Source organism: Pteronotus mesoamericanus, unplaced genomic scaffold, assembly GCF_021234165.1.
Source record: "Pteronotus mesoamericanus isolate MK-2021 breed Mesoamerican mustached bat unplaced genomic scaffold, CSHL_Meso_final contig_41, whole genome shotgun sequence".
Classification (NCBI taxonomy): domain Eukaryota; kingdom Metazoa; phylum Chordata; class Mammalia; order Chiroptera; family Mormoopidae; genus Pteronotus; species Pteronotus mesoamericanus.
In genome coordinates, this window is record NW_026555152.1 from 6,100,085 (window position 1) to 6,122,013 (window position 21,929).

General features: G+C 39.3%; 1 protein-coding gene and 1 pseudogene across 1 annotated transcript in view; one reads left to right on the plus strand and one right to left on the minus strand.

The window, feature by feature from the left end:
- Window positions 1-21,929, minus strand: part of ATP8A2 (ATPase phospholipid transporting 8A2) — a 523,880-nt gene that overhangs the window by 314,250 nt on the left and 187,701 nt on the right. The gene's annotated exons all lie outside the window — the stretch shown is intronic.
- LOC129073442 (serine/threonine-protein phosphatase 2A 55 kDa regulatory subunit B delta isoform-like) overlaps window positions 1-21,929 on the plus strand; it is a 33,686-nt pseudogene that overhangs the window by 874 nt on the left and 10,883 nt on the right.

Consider the following 21,929-nt stretch of genomic DNA (forward strand, 5'->3'; position numbering starts at 1 on the left):
TAACCAGAGGCTCATAATAAAAAAAGGAAAGGGTGATTCACACAGCATTTTTCCAGCACTATGAGCAACAAACACTCCACCACACTTTCACAGAAGCCACCATTTACAACTGCACATCAGCCCCTAACCAGTTAGAGGAAAGCAATGGTATCTGAGCTTTCCTCTAACTGGTTAGGAGGTGATGTGCAGTTATCTTTGTACGAGGACTTGTAATGGTATCTTTGAGATGAAGACTTGTACCTACCAACAATCATTTCAGAGCTCTAACAAGAATAAAATACCAATATGCAGACTAAAAGAATGAGTAAACTCAAAGATGTGCGTGCGTGCGCGCGTGCGCACACACACGTACTAAATCCAGTAGAACTATATTACTCTTCTACCAGAAGCATTGAGAATCTTATGTGTCTAGAAGACTTACAACCCAAAGGACCAGCTGCAGCCTATCAAGACAGGGATAATGTTCAGACTCAAAAGAAATTGCTCACCTATACTCTCAGCTGGAACCTCATCTTTGATCAAACATTGCTGATGTTTTTCAGCAATGGCAAGCTTTTGCCTGAGGGCAATGTGTCCACACAGAGCCTCCCTCCTACCTTGTTTAGTCACTATTTCATCCCATTCACCATTAGTGAAATCACCTGAAATTGTATCATCAAGTCATGTTTCTGCTTATGATCTTTTGTTCTCTATGTCCTATCAAATATGATATGTTTAGATCAATCTAATGTTGACTCTTTTTGCTTGTTTGATGATTTTACATTATTAGTTTTCTGCTTTTTATGGCAAATGACCACATAATCTCTCTCTAGTTGCTTTAAGAATTTATTGTTTAACATCCAAGGCAAGACTAGTATTAGGTGTAAAAGTAAGTCATAAATACACGTGAAACCAGCCAGAAGGGAATTGGTCTGCCCAACAGGCCAGTGCTGAGCTCCAGGCCCTGTGAAAGTACACCTCATATTCCTCAAGTAACTTACCCGTCTACTGTGGGGAGAACTAGCTTTAATGTTGCTGTAAACCAATACACTCATGTGAATCCTCAGAGCAGGCCTCACAGCACAAGAACTTTTGGGAAAGACATCCTGCAGCTGAGGACCAGGTTCAACATTCCTCAGGGTGTAACTCAATCGGGTCAGCAGAAACTCAGCAATGACTGCTTTCTGAAGAAAGTGAGCAGACGAGCGTACCAGCATGCTTGGGCCCAGTCACCAGCAGTGTGCCCCGTGGAGAGAAAATAACCCGCCATAAAGAAGGTAGGGAAAATTACTCTCGTATGAGTTTTAAGAGTTTTCATGACAGATGTAGAGAACTGTAGCCAATTAAAGCAGCAATACAACGAAGGAAAACAACCATTGGGGAATGTGCCAGGCTGCTCAGGTCTCAGTCTGGAAGGTGACTGGGGTCCCCGAGCCAGACTATGAGAAAGGACTTTATTCCTGATTACCATCTCTCAAAACAATAAGGTGCTTTGGGAGGAGTGTGGAAGAGGATCCAATTAACAACAGAAACCCATAAGTAAAAGTGGAGGGCTGAGAACAAAGGCTGGGAAATGGAGTGTGGCTAACTGATACCAACTCTTCACTAAACTACATGGCACTTCTTATTTGATAGAGTCTAAATTACAAAAAACCACAATCACATTTTTTTTTCCAAACTTAGTGTTCCTTCAGCTATAGTTACACACAGAAATGGATACATGGTAATTCTGCATGTATGTGACATGTTTTTAATCTACGCACCCACTCCAGGTCCAGTGTTCTTTTTTTGGCCTGGATTATATTCAAGCACAGCCACTTGGTAGAGACTCCCCCTGCTATTAGAGGGTGAACAAGACCACGTCTCAGGCAGTCAGTCCAAAATTTTCCTCTGTTCCCACTGATTTTAAAAGGTACATACACAAGAATTGAACAAACCACTGAGGATTCTCCTTGTTCGACATTTTAGATCACTGTGTTCACACAACTTCAGCAAATAAATGATTTTAAGGTGTTCTCAACAAGTTGTTGGCTTTGTTTTGGTAAGGCGTAGGAGGGAGGTAAAAAGAGAAAACAAAATACTCATAACTAAGTAGGAGAAACAAACATATCTACAAGTTCATGTTGGCATTATATCTTTTTCCACCAGGAGCCAACTGTCATTCCAGTAGCTACACTGGAAGCTGCACCAGTGGCTCCTGGCTAGCTTACTTCCCCTGCCGCGGATGGGACAGGTGGGACAGCCGCTCTGGGCCCCAGAGTAAACAGGCCATGCTGCCACCCAAAATTATATACCTACCAATCTCTGGAAGAATTATGAGTGTGAAAACAGTAAACATTAAGTGAGGGCTGCACGAACATTTTGTTCTGCATCCTAGATGAGAGATACCTTCTAAAGCACAAGCACTAATCTCAAGTTCATTTTCAAATGCAGGAGCTCTAGGATAACAGATTAAAGACATTCATTTTTATCACACCCAAACTGTCTGGAATCATGGGAGACAAAGGCAATGAATACTGCAGGACCTTTTGCTACCCTCCATGTCCTCAGTAGAGGCAAGTCCAGCTTCTTGGGCACATTTTTTCCCCCAGTTTCCCAACCTTCAAAGATGTTTTTCTCCAGTAAGCCAGTCTGGAATTCCCAGTTTTCCTGATGGTCCTTGCAAAGGGAATCAGTCATTTCAATATCAACTCTTTCTTTCTTTTCAAAAAAAAAAAAAAAATGTACTGAGGCGTACTGGTTGATTGTGTTTTCTGTGACAAGAGTTTAGGTAGGGAGTGAGGGAGTGGTTGGCACATTGAACACATTCAACCTGAAGACCTCAGTCCTAATTAGAACACCAAGCCCCTTTTGTAATAACTGTAAAGAAACCAAGCATCCATACCAAGCACAACCTAAACCGAAGGCCAGGAGCTAACAGGTCTAGACTGAGGAAAGAAACAAAACCATGAATGTAGAAGGCACCTACATGATAATGGTGGTGGCCCATCATTTTACTTATGAAGACATGACCACTTAGCTATGGAGGCTACAGAACACTCCCCTATCTAGAGGCTTTCAGTGCTTGACACTGTTCTTCACCCCATCTCTGCACACTGTTCTTCAAACCTCAGCACTGCATCCATGTCTCTCTCCACCTTGGTCTCTGTGGTCTCCATTCTCCCCTTAACCACTATCAGCTTCCATGGATACCATAGCTAACCATAAACAGGGTGGTTTAAACAGCAGAAAATTATTCTCTCACAGTTCTTGGAGCTAGAAGTCTGAATTCAAGGTGTCATCAGAACCAGGCTCCTTCTAGACCTGTGGAGGGGAGTACTTCCCAGCACCTCCCTACCTCTGGTGGGTTGGCAGCAATTCCTTGGTGAGCAACTGCTGCTGACTTCAGTCTCCACCACTGCAATGTCCCTGTGTATATGCACCTTTTCTTTTCTTAGAGGGATGTCAGTCATTGCCCAGGGCCCACCCTATTCCAGCATGACCTCATCTTAATCAATTACATCTACAATGATCCTGTTTACAAGTAAAGTCACTTTCTAAGGTCCTTAGGGGTTAGGACTTTACACACACACACACACACACACACACACACACACACATCTTTATGGAAGACACAATTCAACCCATAAAAGCCACACAATTAACATAGTCATGCCCAAGAACCTACAGCATGAAATTTCCCTTTCCTTACCTCTCACTCAATTTCTCCCACCCCTTCAGCACTACCTGCCTTGTTTTCCAAACATGTTTTGTTCCCTAACCCACTGACAACTCACTCTCAGGTTTTTCTCTGCTTGACCTACCTGTGCAGCTACCCTGGATTTCAGGGACACTGAGGTCCTAATTCCCTCAACCTTCTGCTATTTCTATTTTTCCTATTCCACAATCAACAGTCTTTGTTCCCAACTCATCTAAGAGCATGAAAGAAGAAAGACACTGACAATATCAACTGGTCTCACTTATATCACCTGACCTGGAACAAGCCCAGAATGGTGACCTTGATCCAGCCCTTTCCTGATCTTCCTTCATGATGACCAACTTAGTTTCAGAGCATTCATTCATTCATTCAAAAAAATACTTTCTGTGTGCTACATTTCACTTATGTTCAAGATTTAATGGTATACATAATTAATGTAATGCCTCCCTCCCAGAATTAAGAGTGCATCAGGATTATGAATAAGTGAACGATTCAGGCAGGGAAGAAAGCTACAAATATGTCGAGAAAGATCTATCTCCAAAGCAAATTAAACTGCAATATCTCTCCTCAAGAATCTGTCCCTGGCCTCCTTCGAATGCTCTATTTCTGCCTGTGTGATGGCATTCAATTTCAAAATCTCCAACATTGCTTCTGGCGATTGGCACCCAATTCCAGACTCACCTTTTCCTTTGTACTAACAACTAGATTTCCTCTTACCATTTTCTAGCAGGGCGTTCCAGTAGTACCTGGAATTTGGGAAGTCCAAGGCAAAGGCCATCCCCTTGATTTCCAGTCTTTCCTGGTGCTTCTCCTCTCAGTTAACTTTACCACCATGCTCTCAGTCATTCAAATTCACAATCCCAGTATCTTCCTCAACCCTTTTTCATCCCATTGCCTTCCCCTCATCACTTAACTTGTTTCCAAGTGTAATTTTTAAAATTCTTACTAGAAAATTTCTTATCTACTTTTTCCATTAACGCAGGCTTCATTCATGTTCTCATTAATTCACTGTGATTATTGTAAAGACATTGTTACCAGGTTACAAATCTCTACCCACTGCATCCCATTCAACTTACAAATTACTTGCATTTTTATAGCATGTTACAGCTTATAAAAGGCTTTCACACAAATCACTTTTTCATCCCCACATCAGCTGCAGTGACTGGTAGAGTAAGAATTACTATCCTCATTTTATGAAGAGGAAGTGGCCTGAGACGTTAAGTGAGATGCCCAAGGTCACAGAACAAGCAGTGACAAAGGAGCCATTCAAGACCAGGTCTGATTTCAAATGCAGAGCCCCAAAGCTACTCTGTGGCCAAAGTCATCTTCCCAAAGGGCACTGCTGATTCAAAGTCTCCGCATAAAGCACATACTAAAAAGCCAGCCAGCCAACCACTGGCAGACATCTTCCAGAGTGGCCATAGTTACTCTCACCTCTGCTCCATTCTATAAGTCCTGTCCTCCTGCCTCAGAAGAACCCCACCCACTGGCTCTCAGGCCAGAGCCAGTGCTGGGAGGGTAGTGTCAGAGGCTATACCAGCAGCATTTACTTTGGCACCTTGGCTCTAGGTAATTCAATAAATGAGCAGTTCCCCAGTGGGGTGTTTTTTCCCCATAAACTCATCAATACTCCAGGCACATCCTCCATCTACTAGCAGCCCAGGGACTAAGTACCTCTACCTTTCTCCCCAACCTCCCTCATTCATTGCTGAAATGACCATTGTAGGCACGGAAATGAGTTTAGCACCATAGGCCATGATTACTCTGTTTGGTGAGCCTCACCTTCCCCATACAGGCAACAAATGCTTTATAGCAATCCATTAATCAAGTGCTTTATAGGTACTAGGGACACAAAGGTGAAGGCCTGTATCTCCATTAACCTATCCACTGTATCCCATGGAACCTGAGCTGTTGTGAGTAATCTTCCCTTTGTCTTAAAATTCTTAAATTTCTGCATTATAGTCACCATTCAAAGTTAGATATTCTCTAAAGATATCACTTGCCTCATAACTCTCTGTAATACTTTACCTGTCTTTCCAGCTCTTCCTCTCTCATATGCATCAGATTATCACAATGCTCCTTCCAGAACACCTTTGGATTGTTAATTCTTCCACTACCATCTCTTCCCTCTGAAGTATGCATTATCCCCCAGCGCCCTTGTTCCCCTCTTCTTTGCTGAGTTCATTATTGACTCAGCTCTTTCATGTTCTCTCTTTGAAGACAGAGGAGATTAAAGATGGTTGAATTTGAACATAGACTGAAGATGATGAGAAGACACTTTCCCACATAAAATCCTAATAGAGAACATAGTTATCTGTCTATGTCCTGTTGCTCCTTATACTTCACCAAGACCAAGCTCCTCTATGTTTCATCTCAAACTGATCTTTACATTCACATATTTTCCCAGAACCATCTTCTACTACCTCCTGCCTATTGGAGCACCATTCATTCTTTAAAAAAAAAAAAAAAAATGAAATGAATGCCTCTCCTCTTCCATCAAGTCTCTCATTAGCTACAGCACAGGGATTTTTCTGAATAACTCCTCATAAATTATATTTACTCTGTACAGACAGCAAGATTTTGAGAGGCTTAGAAGCCCACCTAAGGAGTTTACATTTAAAGTCTTAAAATACATGAGATTGTTATGAGTGTGAGACAAACATTGTCCACTGGAATGTTCTGTGATTATGAAAATATTTTGTTCTGTCCATATGAGGCTACTAAGCATTTAAAATGTGGCTAGTGCAACAAAGGAAGAAAAATTTTAACTTAATTTTCATTGCCATAGTGCAAAGTGGTAATTGTGGTACCACTAGCAGCAGATTTCTGCCACAATTGATGCCACAATAGAAGAGTTTTTAAAAAGATAAGTCTGAACCAGTAGAATATAAGACAGTGTCCTGGGGCACAGCAAGGAAAATTAGCCAGGAGGCCCCAGGAAGTGATCTCAGGGAGGAGATTTCTCTTTCTCTAGAAAGGAGGGGAAGGAGAAGACTCCACCCTATCACCAAAGCACTAGAAATAGAATAATAACAACAACAACAACAGAAGAGCTTGAGGTTTTCTAAATCTCCTCAAAAGAACAAGACTACAGAAGACAAGATAGTTTTTTGTTTGGCAGTTTTTTGTCATATTGAGTTTCCTATTAAATAACTCTACCAATAAATTTTGATCCCCTAAATAATAAGTTTATAGTTTCATCAAAGCAAAAATAAAAATAATTTTCTAGAAAGAATATATAAAGTATAAATTTGTTTTTAAGAAGCTCTGGCTGGTGTGGCTCAATGGATTGAATGCCAGCCTGCGAACCAAAGGGTCGCCTGTTCAATTCCCAGTCAGGGCACATGCCTGGGTTGCAGGCCAGGTCCCCAGTAGGGGGCACGTGAGATGCAACCACACATTGATGTTTCTCTCCCTCTCTTTCTTCCTCTCTTCCCTTCTCTCTAAAGGTAAATAACTAAAATCTTTAAATATATATATATAATTTATATATATATAATTTATTTATATATATATAAAATATATAAATAATCACTTAATAGGCTATCTGTTCTTTCCTTTTCACTCCAGCAAAATTCAAGCTTTTCATCTGGCACACATAAAACAATACGTTTCTGGTGACGCATAGTGAGATGGGAGAGAGAGTAGGGTCTTATGGTATGCTTACAGAAAACAAGCTGTGTTGTCAGGGAAATGATAGATTATCCTAAGGTAGAGTTCACGTGTGGTCTCTGAACCAGATTAGATCACACGCTTCTGAACAGAGCCTGAAATGATTTCCCTACCATCCTCACACAGACATCTGTACTTCCCCAATACAGCTCAACTCTAGGAAGGAGCTAATGACCACAGCAAAGCTAGAAATATCCAAGCCAGAGAGGATAAAAATACCACCTAGTTCATCCTTCCCCAGATATCTGTGAACATGAAGGACACTTTAAGAAATCTGTGCTTAAGATCTTGAATTAAAAACATGTTCCTTAATTTGAAATTTCAATCCTCTGATCTGTGCCACCAATCAGGTCATTTACTTATAACCATGTCTACCTGAAAGAATACTTACCATCCAATGCACTACTGATATTCAAAATAAATAAATAAATAAAATTAATTTAATTTATGTAATACAAAGCAAAGAAAGTACAACGGAGGAATTTCCATTTAAGATGTTCTTTTTTGAGCCCTCTATATCACTCCACTGGACCATTCAGGACTGTTTATTGCAGGTGAGCTTATCCCACCCATCAGCTTTGCAGAGTCCACGACAGTACTTTCAATTTTCTTCCAAATACCTTCACTCTTTGAAATATACTCATCAGAAAAAAGGTAATACTCACATCTTCTAAAATTTGTGTATATGCTATTCTTTCAGAATCCACACCTACTTATGGTGAAATGATTTCACATTCTACCAAAAGCACACAGGAGCCCTAGCTGGTGTGTCTCAGCTGATTGATCATAGTCCTACAAAGCAAAGGGTTGCTGGTTCAATTCCCAGTCAGGGCACATGCCTGGGTTGTGGGTTCAGTCCCCAGAGGGGGCAAAAGGCAACTGATCAGTGTTTCTCTCTCACATCAATGTTTCTCTCCCTCTCTTTCTCTCTCCCTTCCCCTTTTTCTCTAATAAAAAAAATCACACAAGGCATGTTAATTAGAAAAGGTTGTGTCATCCCATTTCACAAAATATTAAAATGAAAAACTACCTGAAACATTAAAATATGTAACTGGTACATGGACACCAGCATCTCAAAAGCTACTAGATGTGGTCCCACCTATCCAGTTCTATGCTCATCTACTGATGAAGCTTGATTTTCATGCCATGAGTGTGTAAAGAAGGGAAGGATGCCCTCTGGAAAAGAAGAATGTTAGACATTTTTAAGCATTTCAAGATTGACAACTGCAGAGAAGTGGCCTCAGACAAATTCAACTTTGCTCCTGCTTAGCCACCTGGCATTACAAGTCACAGGATGCAAATCCTAGGACAAGGCCGACACAACAGACATACACATTGATACCATTCCCAAAATTCTGTCCTGCTCTGGCCTCTTCACCACCTCATGGGACCATGTCTATTGCATATATACAACATCCTCCTAAAACCTTAATGCCAATATCCTGCAGGTACACTCTGGGGAGCAATCTGAATTTAGGGACAAAGGACTGAGGAAAGCAAGTTCATCCTCTGATTCCACAATACTCTTATGAAAACAGAGAAGAAAAAAAGAGGAAAAATAAAGGGTCGTTCTGTGACTGCCTTATATTTCTTTGGTGACTGCAGTTTGCCTTTATACTATTCAGAAGAATGACCAGTGCTTCTGATATGTTCAAAAGTTCACCAGGGAAATTATTTTCCGAAGGCAAATGGGAAATAATTTAGAGGTTGTTTAAGCATACAAGCTACTGCTCCCTTAACCACTTCTCCCAATTCTATTCTCTTCGAGATTATGGTCACACTGTAATTTTGAAAAATTATTTGAGTTTCACTTTCTTGATAGCTTAGAAATGGAAAAAAAATGTACTGATGAGAGGACTTAGGAGGAATGTGCCAAAGAACATGCTTTCTCTGGAAGTTTCAATCTCATTCTGCTCTCCACATCTGACAGGAATTTTATATGCTTTCGAGAAAGAAGAAGTAAGAAAGTCCAAGTCTGTGGCCAGAACTGTAAAGTAACAAATATGTCACCTACTCAAAGAGACAGAAGGGCATCACTGGGAGGGAACCCATTCTAATAAGCTCCTCATGCTGAAAAATATGGGCGAACAGCCATCACAGACTTTTAAAAACCAATTTGTTTCAACCAAATGACTTGAAGACCTAATGACTTGATCGGATGTCTAAAACTGACTTGAATGGGAACAACATAATATTGGAGGAGATATAATTTATAGATAATACCTAAATTGCATGCTTAATCCCCTGCATGGCCAAAAGGGGCTGCTGGGAACAGTTTAGAGAATCTGCCCCAGGTCCTCATAGACAGGTATAGTTTCTTAGGGACACACATCTTCACTCTCAAAGGGAGCCCTGGAAAGACATCATGAAAGAGACACAGGTCTGGTGGCTTCTCTGAGGGCAGAAATATTACTTTGGGCAGATAATGGAGACCCTGGCATGGCTGGGTTTTAACTTAAGACATCAACAGCATGAAGATTTCTAAACCATTCCCAAGACTCGTTCTTGTGGTAGGATAACGGCCATGGTGGGTCAAGACCAAATGGGATTTCATAATTGCAGTCAAGCTCCTGAGCTTCTTCTGCTAAACCACAAAAAAACAGTTTGTTTAAAACATAAGATTAATGATGTCAAAGCAGCATATAGACCATATAATTTTCTTCAAATGTTCTATACCATCTTTCACTTTAACCCTAAAATTGTTTTTGTTTTTCTTCTGGTCCTATATGGAACCAAGTATAATTAGGACCACACAAGCAAATATATACACCTTTTGAGTTGCAGGGTTGTTGTTGTTTTTTATACATTAGTTCTATAGCTATTTTTCCTTCTTTCTTTTTAAAACTCCATCGTTATGAATCATCCTTTATCAGCCTAAACAATTTTCCCTACTCACTAATAGCTGTTTTGGTGGGGCAGATGGAAAATTATGATTAAATTTGTGTCTAGGATAAAAGAACAAGCTTACTGAAGAAACAAAGCATAGTAGACAGGGAGTAATAAATGACAATTTGTAAAATGCCCTGAAATTAAGGTAAATTGGTCAATAAGGTTGCATGATTTTCAGCATCACATTTGTTGAAGTTTTTTTTCTTTTTCTTTTTTTTCTTACTTCTATTCCTATAATTACATCGGTATTATCCATGACAGGATTAGAGTAATGATACTCAATTTCCTGTGTGGTACGTTGAAATCAGTCACTGCTTTATGGTCATAGAAATTGGTCCCATTTGCCACATCACGGGTAATCTTGTAACCCATTCAGAATCTCTGTGAAGCTAAATAAGAATTATCAAAGAGAATCCCGTATATATTTATAGAAGGCGCTAGTGATCACTGGTAATAATTTTTACAGAACTTTGCTAAGAGTGCAATTTGAAAGCCACGGAAACAGCTAGAGGTAAAGAAAAAGGCATCCTGCCCCCCCCCCCTTTTTCCTCTTCTTTCCTGTTAGGAAAGAGGCAGGGATTGAATGGAAAGATGGTCTTAGCCCGGGAATTCAGTAATTTTGCAATCTAAAACACTATTCATATTTCAGTTATGAAAAAGGAAGCTGAAGAGATTATTTTCAGGGAATACTACCAGATGCACAGATTTTTGTTTGTCTCGCTCCTTTTGTCCTTTCTACCAATACCTTATATTATTAAAGTCTTCCAAACCACTCAAGCTAACTACTTCCACTCTGTAATTGCCTCCTTCTTCTTCTGTGACCCAGCCTCTTCTGGTCTTAAAAAAGCATGTTTGCAGTCTTGAAAAGTTTTAGCAACTATCATATGCAAGGGAAATTAGATTGAATATGTAAGTTCAAAAAAATAGAAATGGGACAAAACTGGTACGGATTTTGACCTGTCCTAGGGTCAAATTCATCTTTCCTCAAACAGAAGTCAAGCCAGTGCCCTGGTGAGCAGCATCATAAATACTGCTGACTTCATGAATTTAGAGAATGATGAAAATAGATGGGCACCAGAATGAGAAGTTTGGAAGTGTGGAAAAATTAGTGCCTTAATTTCATGAAAAAGAAGGCACGTACTTTAAAAATGAATTCCTCATAGTTTTGAATTTAACTTGTCTTATCAGAGGTATTAGAAAGAATGTCTTCCTACCTTCAACTCCAAAGAGAATGGAAAGACCCAGCCAGGACAGCAACACACTGAGGTATCTTATGAGAGGCACCCAGTACTTCAGAAAAAAAGTTTATGATGCTATAGGCTGAAGGAATGAAAGACTTAATTTATATGCTCTAGGGGGCTGGTAAAGACAGCCAAAAAGGAATTAGATTATCCTTGAGCATCTTATATTATCCCTCTAGGAAAAAAGCTACAATTTTCAAACACGACAAAAGCACACAAGAGGTATGCAAAGGCAAAGAGTAAAATTTTCTTCTTTTTTATGGCTGAGTAGTATTCTATTGTATAAATGTCCCATAGTTGTTTTATCCACTCATCTATTGATGGACACTTGGGCTGCTTCCATATTTTGGTGATTGTAAATAATGCTGCAACGGACATAGGGGTGCCTAAGTTCTTTCGAACTAATGTTTTGGGTTCCTTTGAATATATTCCCAGAAGAGGTATCACTGGGTCAAAAGGAAGATCTATTTTTAGTTTTTTGAGGTATCTCCATACTGCCTTCCACAGGGGCTGCACCAACCAGCATTCCCACCCACAGTGCAAAAGGCTTCCCCTTTCTCCACATCCTCACCGCCAGCACTTCCTGTTTTTTTAATTTGCTGATGATGGCCATTCTGACAGGTGTGAGATGGTATCTCATTGTGGTTTTAATTTGCATCACTCTGATGACTGATGATTGAGCATCTTTTCATATGTCTATTGGCCATCTGTATGTCCTCTTTGGATAAGTGTCTTTTCAGGTCCTTTGCCCATTTTTTAATTGGGTTGTTCGTTTTTTATTATAAGTGAAATAAACCAGTCAGAGAAAGACAAATACTATATGATTTCACTCATATGTGGAATCTAATGAACAAACTGAACTAAGAAGCAAAACATAGATGGAGAGCAGATGACAGCTAGTAGAGGGGGAGGTTAGGGGATGAGAGATTGAGCAAAAAGAAAAGACTCATGGACATAAACAGTTGTGAGTGCTGGGTGGAGGGGGATATAAGGGGACTAAATGGTAATGGAAAAAAAATACAGTGAAGATTAAAGAAAAAAGGGGGGAAAGAGGTAGGCAAAGAAAGAGATGAGAGACAGATAGACAGCCTGATACTAACTCCAAGTTAATTCCCATCCAAGGTGGATGCTGTGGCCTACAGAGTCCCCCATTGGACAGAACTATACCCTCCTTCTCTGTACCTTCCCAGACACTGCAGGAACAGCTGAGGCAAGACATACAGCAGAAGTGTGAATAGGAAATGAAGTGAACAAACTTTTCAGTGATGAAATTGGCAAGGAAGCACCATGATTTCATATATGGGCCAAGGCTTCAGTGCTAGGGATCCAATGCAAGGTGGAAAACCATCAAACTGTGATTCCAGGTAAAGCCTAGACAAAATATAATACATCTAAGCACATAGTCAGACTGCAAGGAAACCTGTAAGTTTCTAATTAAGATACCAGTAGGAATATCTTCTAAGATATGGAGTGTTGCTACCTTTTCTCTCAGGAAGTAAACGGAAACCAAGTTAAGGTCTCCCTCAAGTCAGGCCCAGTAAACTTATTTAACTGAAAATCACAACTGTGTTGGCTATATTGATTTGATAGAAATCAATATATTGAAAAATGATAAAGCAATCTTCTGAGGGTAATTTTCATTTTATGTAGCTAAACCTAAATACTCATTTATTTGGCAAATATTAGTTGACATTGCAGACAGTAGGGCACCATGTCAAGAAATTCAGAGAATGTAAAATAAGCCAATGGATGCCATCCTCATATATCTTAAAGTCTAGGAAAAGAGATAGAGTATATACCAAAAATAACTATCATACAAGGCACTAAAGTATTAAGAGCCAAACAGTAGTAAAGTTAAGTAACAAGAAATTTCAAAAAACAACAAACAAAAAGAGTAGATTTTTAACTTTGACAAAGTCTTCCTAACCCCCCAGAAGTAGAAGAATTGACATCTGGGCTAGATTTTAAGGGAGAGGTTGATTATGGATGCAGGAAGAAAAGAAAGTGAGGGAAAGAGAAACTAGAGTTTTAAAAAAAGTACAAAGAGGGGACCCTCAGGTTCTCCACCAGGAATGGTGAGTGGCTTCATTTAGTGGGAACAGAAAGCAATATAATGGAGATTGGTAGGCAAATAAGGCAGGCTGAATAGCTGAAGCATCTTGAATATGAGCCACAGAAGTTAGCAAAATGTTTTGTTTTTAAGTTAACAGATTGAAGAAGTGCTTTAAAAACATTGGACAGGCAAAAACACCAACCAGTGGAGCAAACAATGAAGGAGCAAGGGGCATGAAACTATAGTGACCACACAGGTGAAAGGCCCGGGAGAGTCAGCTAGGAAACCAGCAGCCAGGGGAAGGAAACGACCCCCTCCGACTCCAGCCCCGCTGCAAGGCCCCGGCTGTGGGGCACGAGACTGCTGAAGAGCTGATGTAATGACCCTCAGGCAGGAAAACATTGCCAGATCCTGAGAGGCTGCTCAAATAACAGTATATTTAGTAAAAATATTACTATTCAGATTTATATGAAGTGAACACGTCTTCCTTCAAAAAATACTCATCGCTATTACAATGTCCCCAATCCAGAACACTAACGACATCAAATATTGGTGAGGCATTTATGCAACAGAAACTCTCGTTCATTACTGGTGGGAATGCAAAATGGTGCAGCCAGTTTGTAAGACAGTTTAGAAGTTTCTTACAAAACTAAACATACTCTTACATATGATTCAGCAATCACACTCCTTGGTATTTACCCAAAGGAACTGAAAACCAATATCCACACAAAATCTGTACACGGATGTTTACAGCAGCTGTATTTATAACTGCCAAAACTTGGAAGCAACCAAGGTGTCCTTCAATAAGTGAAAGGATAAGTAAGCTGTGGTACATGTAAACAAAGGAATATTATTCAGAGATAAAAATAAATGAGTTATCAGCCATGAAAAGACATGAAGGAACCTTAAATGCTTATTATGAGTGAAATAAGTTAATCTGAAAAGGTTACAGACTGTGTGATTCTAAATATATGACTCTGGAAAAGGCAAAACTATAAACATAAAATCATCACTGTTTTCCAGAGGTTTGAGGGAGGGAGAATGGGGATGAACAGGAGGAGCACAGAGGGTTTTTAGGGCAATGAAACAATTCTTTATGACACTATAATAGTGGACACCTGTTATATTTTTGTTATACTTCTGTCCAAACCAGCAGAATGTACAACTCCAACAGTGAATCCTAATATAAACTATAGACTTTGAGTGATTATGATGTGTCAGTAGAGGTTCATCAATTGTAACAAATGTGCCACTCTGGTGGGGGATGCTGACAACAGGGGAGGCTGTGCCCGTGTGGAAGTAGGGGATCTCTGGGAAATCTCTGTACCTTACCCTCAGTTTTGCTGTGAACCATAAGCTGCTCTAAAAAATAAAGTCTTAATAAAAACAAAGACCAAAACAGAAAGTAATTACCAAGTGGCATCCCAGAAAATTGCGGAATAGGGTCCTCAAAGAAAGAGTCATTCCACTGAACCAACGATTAAGCTCACCAACACTGACGCAATTAACATTTCAGAACTCTGGTATTTCATAAAGAGCCTACAATAACGAAAGGGGTCTTCATGAAAATCGAGGTGACTGAATTTCATTTCAAAAGCACTGTGGCCTTTTCACTTACTTGTCTATCAGTCTCCAGCACCATACTGCGACTCTGAGAACGGTGCTTCCCATTGCTGGTGTAACTTACTGGTGCCAAAGGGCTCATACGGACCTTATTCTTGAAGTACTGCACTTGGGCATTTTGAGCCGTCTGGTGGTTCCCTGAGGAACTGGTACACAGGATCAACTTTGTTTTGTGCTCACTCCCTTGAGCTGGAATGTCTTTCCATGTGGTGGTGTCATCTGTTGGACGGCTTAAAGACATACATTCCCCATGCCTAAGTGGGTCAAGTGACAATGGTTGGAGCAAGCCGTAGAAAGACCCAAAAGCCTGGGAAGCAAGAAGCTAAGAAGGCATTTTCTTGAAGAAATTGGGTTTGGAATGACCACCATATATACTGTGAAAGCTAGAGTGCAATGTACATGTTTAGAAATCCATGCTCAGAGAAGACCTGAGACAACCCTAGGCTTATATCTGGTAGTTCTGTCAACTCTGCACAAACAGGAGGTAAAGGCTAAAGTAGAGTTGTGGGTGACCTAGCTTCGCATTAAAGGACTGCCTCAACTCACAGCTAAGCTGTGAAAAAAAGGGGAAGTATTTTTCTCTATTTTAGGTACATTATGAATGACAAAATGGAGAATATCAGTAAAGAGATAAAAACTATAAAAAGAAACCAATTGGAAAATTTTAGAGCTGAAAAGTATAATTGCTGAAATTTAAAAATTAACTAGAAGGGTTTAACAGCAGATTTAAATAAGCAGGAAAAATTTCAGCAAATTAAAAATAAGACAATTGAAATTATACAGACTGAGGAGCAGAAAGAAAAAAGAAAATAAAAATAAACAGAGCCAGAGGGACCTATAGGACACCATCAAGCACGCCAACATATGTACATGGGAATTTCAGTAGGAAAAGGAGGGGAGAAAGTGTCAGAAAGAATATTTGAAGAAACAATGGCCAAAAAATCTCGAATTTGATAAAAGACAGATCTACATAACCATAAAGTTCAAAAAACTCCAAGCACTATAAACTCAAAGATGTCTACACTAACTATAATCAAATTGTCAAAAGGTACAGAGAAAATCTTGAAAGTAGCAAGAGAGCGAATCATCACATACAAGGATCTTCAATAAAACTGTCAATTTTTCACTGAAAATCATGAGCGCCAGAAGGCAGTATGATTAAATATTTAAAGTGCTGAAAGGAAAAAAAAAATCTGACAACCAAAAATCTTATTTCAGCAAAACTCCCATATAAAAATGAAGGAAAAATGAAGACACTCCCAGATAAACAAAATATAAATTCATCACTAACTTGCCTTGCCTACAATAAATACTAAAGAGAAATGCTTGCTTCAAGCTGAAATGAAAGGACACTAGACAGTAATTTAAAGCCATATGAATAAAGAACTCCCATAAAGGTACCTGTGTAGGTAAATATTAAATCCAGTATTACTGAATTTTGGTTTGCAACTCTTCCTTTTGTTTTTTATATGATTTAAAAGACAAACACATAAAACAATAATTATAACTCTATGTTAACGAACACACAATGTCTAAAGATGGAATTTGTGAGAATAACAAAATAAAGGGATGCAGAGCCATATAGGAGCAGAGTTTTAAAGCTAAAGTCATATACATTCAAACTAGATTGTTATAAATTTATGATGTTAATTGTAATCTCAAGGGTAACCACTAAGTAAATTAAAAATGTACACACACAAAAAAAATTAGGGGTGTCTCAGTCTGTTCAGGCTACTATAACAAAATGCTATGGACTGAGGAGTTTATAAACAACAGAAAGTTATTTCTCATAGTTTTAGAGACTTAAGTCTAAGATTTTGGATTGCAGTCTTCTCACTGTATCATCACATGGCAGAAGGGGCCAGAGAGCTTTGTGGGGCCTCTTTGATAAAGGCACTAATCCCATCATGAGGGCTCTACCTTGTGATCCAATCTCTACCCAAAGGCTCCACCTCCTAATATCACCTTGGGGATTAGAATTTCAACATATGAATTGAGGGGAGTGGGGACAGACCACAGCAAGGAGGAGGTCAAAAAAGTACACTAGGAAAATATTGAACAAAAAAGAAGGCTGCACTAGATGCTGAGTGAAAGAAGCCATACATAAAAGATCATATATAACTCCATTTATATTAGATAAACAGAATGAGTAAACCCATAGATACAGAAAGCAGACTGGTGTTTGCCAAGGGCTGGGGTAAGGGGAGAAGAAAATGTGGTGTAACTACTGAATGAGCACAGGATTTTACTTTGGAGTGGTAAAAATATTTTGGATTTAGATGGAGGTGGTAGTTCTACAACATTGTGAATGTACTAAATATGCTGATTTGTTCACTTTAAAATGGTTAATTTTGTGTTATGTGAATTTTACCTCGATGAAAAAAAGTAAGCTAGAAAAAAGGAACTACCTCTATTTTTTTTTTATTCTGCTAACAGTAAAAGCAAAGCACCCAAAGCTTATTCCTTATAAGAACAGACTGAACAAAATTGTTCTTCTAAAGAAAGACATCACAAGTAGTTTTGGTATCATCTCAACCTTGCCTCTATCCAGAAAACCTTAATCTAGTTGCCAATCCACCTCAAAGTTTCACTCCTTTGCCGTGATTTCCCTGAAAGCAAAGATAAAACTAGTGTGCATTTTTCATATTGCAGCTTGGTGTCATCAAAAGGCTGAGAGTTTAACATATGTAACAATGAAAAATGGGAAAATACCAAAAAATACCCACTTTTAAGCCAAAAATTCAAATATTATGATAAATCCCATTATTTCAGATAGTGAAGTTCAACCTGAAGTCATTAATTTAAAAACTAATGTTTTTAAGATTAGACAATTAAAATCTTCCAAGGAAGTACTTCCCATGAAGTTTAAAACCTCTTTCATACCATGTCAATACTGAAAACATAAAGCAAAGGATCCTTGGCATCGGTAAACTTTTTAGTTTGGCTTACAGTCCCTTGATGTCTTCCCATTGGCCAATATAAAACAAAGGAAAGAAACACCAATCTTAACCTTAAAATTTCCACCACGCATTTTATGACTACGTAAGGCTTAAAAATCTAGGTCTGGATTAAAGAGCCTAGTCAACATGGTAATTCTATGCAACTTTAAAATCCATGATATATGAATTCAAGATTGAATAACTGGAGATATAAGCTGGTTCAGAGGAAGCCCTTACAGGCACAAGCACATTGTGCAAACACATATTAGTGTTGTTCCCCATGAGCCCCATAACCTGGTCCACATTTCATACATGTTGCTAAGGTCAGAATGGAAGTCATACACCAGGGAATGAAAGTTTGCATTATGCATCTCTACACTTGATAAGAATAATACACTGTCTCAATTCTGACCTATGGACTCTAAGATACTCAAAAAAGTTGAATGGTCTTCCATGACTTCTAGGCATGCTGACATAATCCTGAGCAGCTGGATATTCACTGGAACAGCAATACTTTTCAGGAAATAGCTACCCTGCCCTGCAAGGAAAATTGATAGATTCGTTATGTGGTTGCACCTCACTGTACATGGAGACTTCTGCAACCCAGGCCTCTGTTGGATGTGGTCTTTGCTGTATCTACTGCCTTGTATGGCTGAACTCTGGAAGAAGTCACGGCCATGCTGCTCCTGGTCTCACAGGCTTTGATTATCTCTGATGTCACATTTTTCATTCTCCAACATTCTAGATCAAGCGTGGATGATCTTCTTGAGTATATGCAATAGATGCCTCCTTAAGTGTCACTCCCCACAGCAGTTAAGATTCTCTACCAAGAAGGTTAGTTCAGTCACATGTTCCCTCAAAGTAAAGGGTGTGTGGCCAATAGATATGTAGGAGAAAACAAAAGCCAAGCCTTAGGAAGCCAGAAAATGTGACAGCAATAGGCGAGCGGACAAACCTTTCATGTCTCTTCAATGGCATCACTGGTTCTCTCTGGAGGTCTTTCTAGATCTTCTCCATCAACTGATTCCCTCTGCCTACACAGTTTTTTCTTCACATGACTCATAATAGCCTAGCTGATCCAAACTTTTTTTGGTGTTCCGGCTCTGGCAATCACTGCCCCAGCAGCTGCTCCCTGTCTTGAACAGTTTCTGGAGCATTCTTTTTTCACCCAACTTTGTTGAGAAATAATTGACAAATATAATTGTACATATTTAAAGTATACAACATGTTGAGTTGATATACATATACACTGTGGAATGATTACCAAGATGAAGATAGTTAACACATCCATCACCTCACATAGTTAACTCTGTTTTTCTTTTTTGTAGTCGGAATGCTTACGTCAGCACTATAGGCAGGCCCAGAGAGGGACCTCCTGACAGTGATGTGCAGGGACCTGCCACCACACCAGGAGAGGTACAGGTGGGGAAGGCGATAATAAAAATCTCAAATAGCACTACCTTCCTGTCTAATTTCAGTCTTTCCTAAACCTAATCAATACTTAACATAAATATATTTCACTCAACATGCAAGAAAGTAAATTATTATTTTAATCATTCACCTTCTAACTTCTACAGTTTCTAGTTAAACTTCAGAATTTTTCCTTCTCATTCTGCTCCAGCAACTCCTAAAAGTTACAGGTTTGACAACTGTTTTAAGTAATCAGTAATTAATAAATATCCATATTAAGGAGACCCTCAAAAATGTCTTGCTTCTCAGAAAATGGCTAGAATAGAGCAAAATTCATATTAGTTCTGCACATAATGGATTGTAAGAAAGTCCTATTGCCTATCACTTTATATCACCGAATAATGGGTCTAGGACAAAGAGGACTCTAGTCCTGAAGAACAAGCTGGCCTGTGCCCTGAGAATTTGAGATGCAACTCTGGACATCAAGGGATAACAACCCATAGCCAGATTCACCTTCAGTGAAACAAAGAAGAAGATGGATTATGGGACAATTTGCATATTACAGCTGATAATGAGGTTAAATTGACACATTCCTACTCTAGTTACTCAATTTCAATTGCAAAGCTGACTTAAGAATACCTTTCCCATCTACACACCTATATGAGACTTGCTCAGTAATAAAATTAAGTTTAATTCAAATTTTATGAATATAATGAACTTGAAATAACTCACAAGAAAAAACTGAATTAACATTGAGGCAAAACCATCTTCTGACTTGTTATTAAATGACGGCATCTTTGAACTGAAGAAGCCACTGAGCCCTGCAGGCCATGGGAGAGAGGAAAAGGATTGGCTGGTGGGATTCTGGCTGGGGCTTCCAGCTGACTTGGACCCACCGTCTTGTTGCTGGTGAGGTAAGTTCCTGACTGCTCACCCAAGTCCCAAGCCCAGGCTGAATGAAACCTCATGTATACAAAGTGCTTGACGTGAAATGCACCACAACATACACATAAGAGCTAAGCAACAGCGACCCCACTCGTAAGCGAATAATCAAGAGGAATGAAAGCACATTCACACCACAGCTTGTTCACAAATGTTCACAGCAGCATTGTTCATAACAGCCAAAAAGTGGAAACAACCCAAACATCCATCAGCTGAGGAATGGATGAACAAGGGGTGAAATGTCCATACAATAGAATACCATTTGGTCGCAGAAAAGAAGGAAATTCTGATACATGATACAGCATGGATGAACCTTAAAAACTAATGTCTAAGGGAAGTGAAAGTTAGTCACAGAAGACCCTATATTGTATGATTCCATTTATGTGCAATGTCCACAGTAGGTAAATCCACAGAGACAGAAAGTAAATTAGTGGCTGCAGGGTCTGGGGGAATGGGAATGACTACTAATGAGTATGGGATTTCTTTTAGGGGTGAATGAAAATGTTCTGAAATGAGGAAGTAGTAATAGCTGCATAACTCTGTGAACATTCTAAAAGTCACCAAAGTGTATACTTTAAAATGATGAATTTTATATAAGTTATAGCTGAATAAAAATTTTCAAAACAATAAAAAATATTGAAGCAAAAGTCACATTTGCACCAAATTAACTTTTAGAGGTATTAGGTGAATATTATGAAACCTACATATTTAGGAACGTCATGAACCTTGGAATTTAATTTGAATCTCAGCTTTGCCATTTACTATGCATGTGATCTTGGCCAAGATACTTATCTCCCCTGAGCTTTGATTTTTTTCTCAACAGGCCAAGTGGAGCCACCCCATACTACATGGACACCTGTGTATGTCCCCCAGGATGGTAGCCTAATGGTACACAGTACAAAGTGCAGGGCAGGTAATTGAAAGTCCACCTCCCCACTGCCTTCCTGCTATGTAAGTTCTAGATGATTCCTCTTCCTTTGTATTTGGACTGTTGCCATCTCTTCACTGACAGAGCTTGGAAATAAGCTGGAATCTTCATATAAGGATTTTCTTCTGCATTATAAAAGGATGTTGTATACAAATATTATAGAATACCATCAGCCACCCTCAGCACAGATCTAGGTTTCTTTCAGCTTTTCATGTACCCCATCTTAGATCCACCAGCTCAGAATTTTAAGGGACATTTGCAGCCTAAAGGCAACTGTCCATGAGCACCTTCATGTGCAAGGTTTATTAGTTGCTAAGCTCTCATTTTTTTCCCAGATTAAACTGATGACTGATTCACTCTAGGCCAGTGATTGTGATCACGTACTTCCCAGAATAACTGTTTCAGATGACAGAGGCTCACTATTAATTTCCAGTCAGATTTTCGTCAGTCATGCAGAACATTTCGCGAATGTTAACATACTAAAGAATCCAAATAAAAATTAGTAAGAGATCCAAGATGGCTACTGAGTAGCTGGAAGTTCCGTCCACTTGCTCCC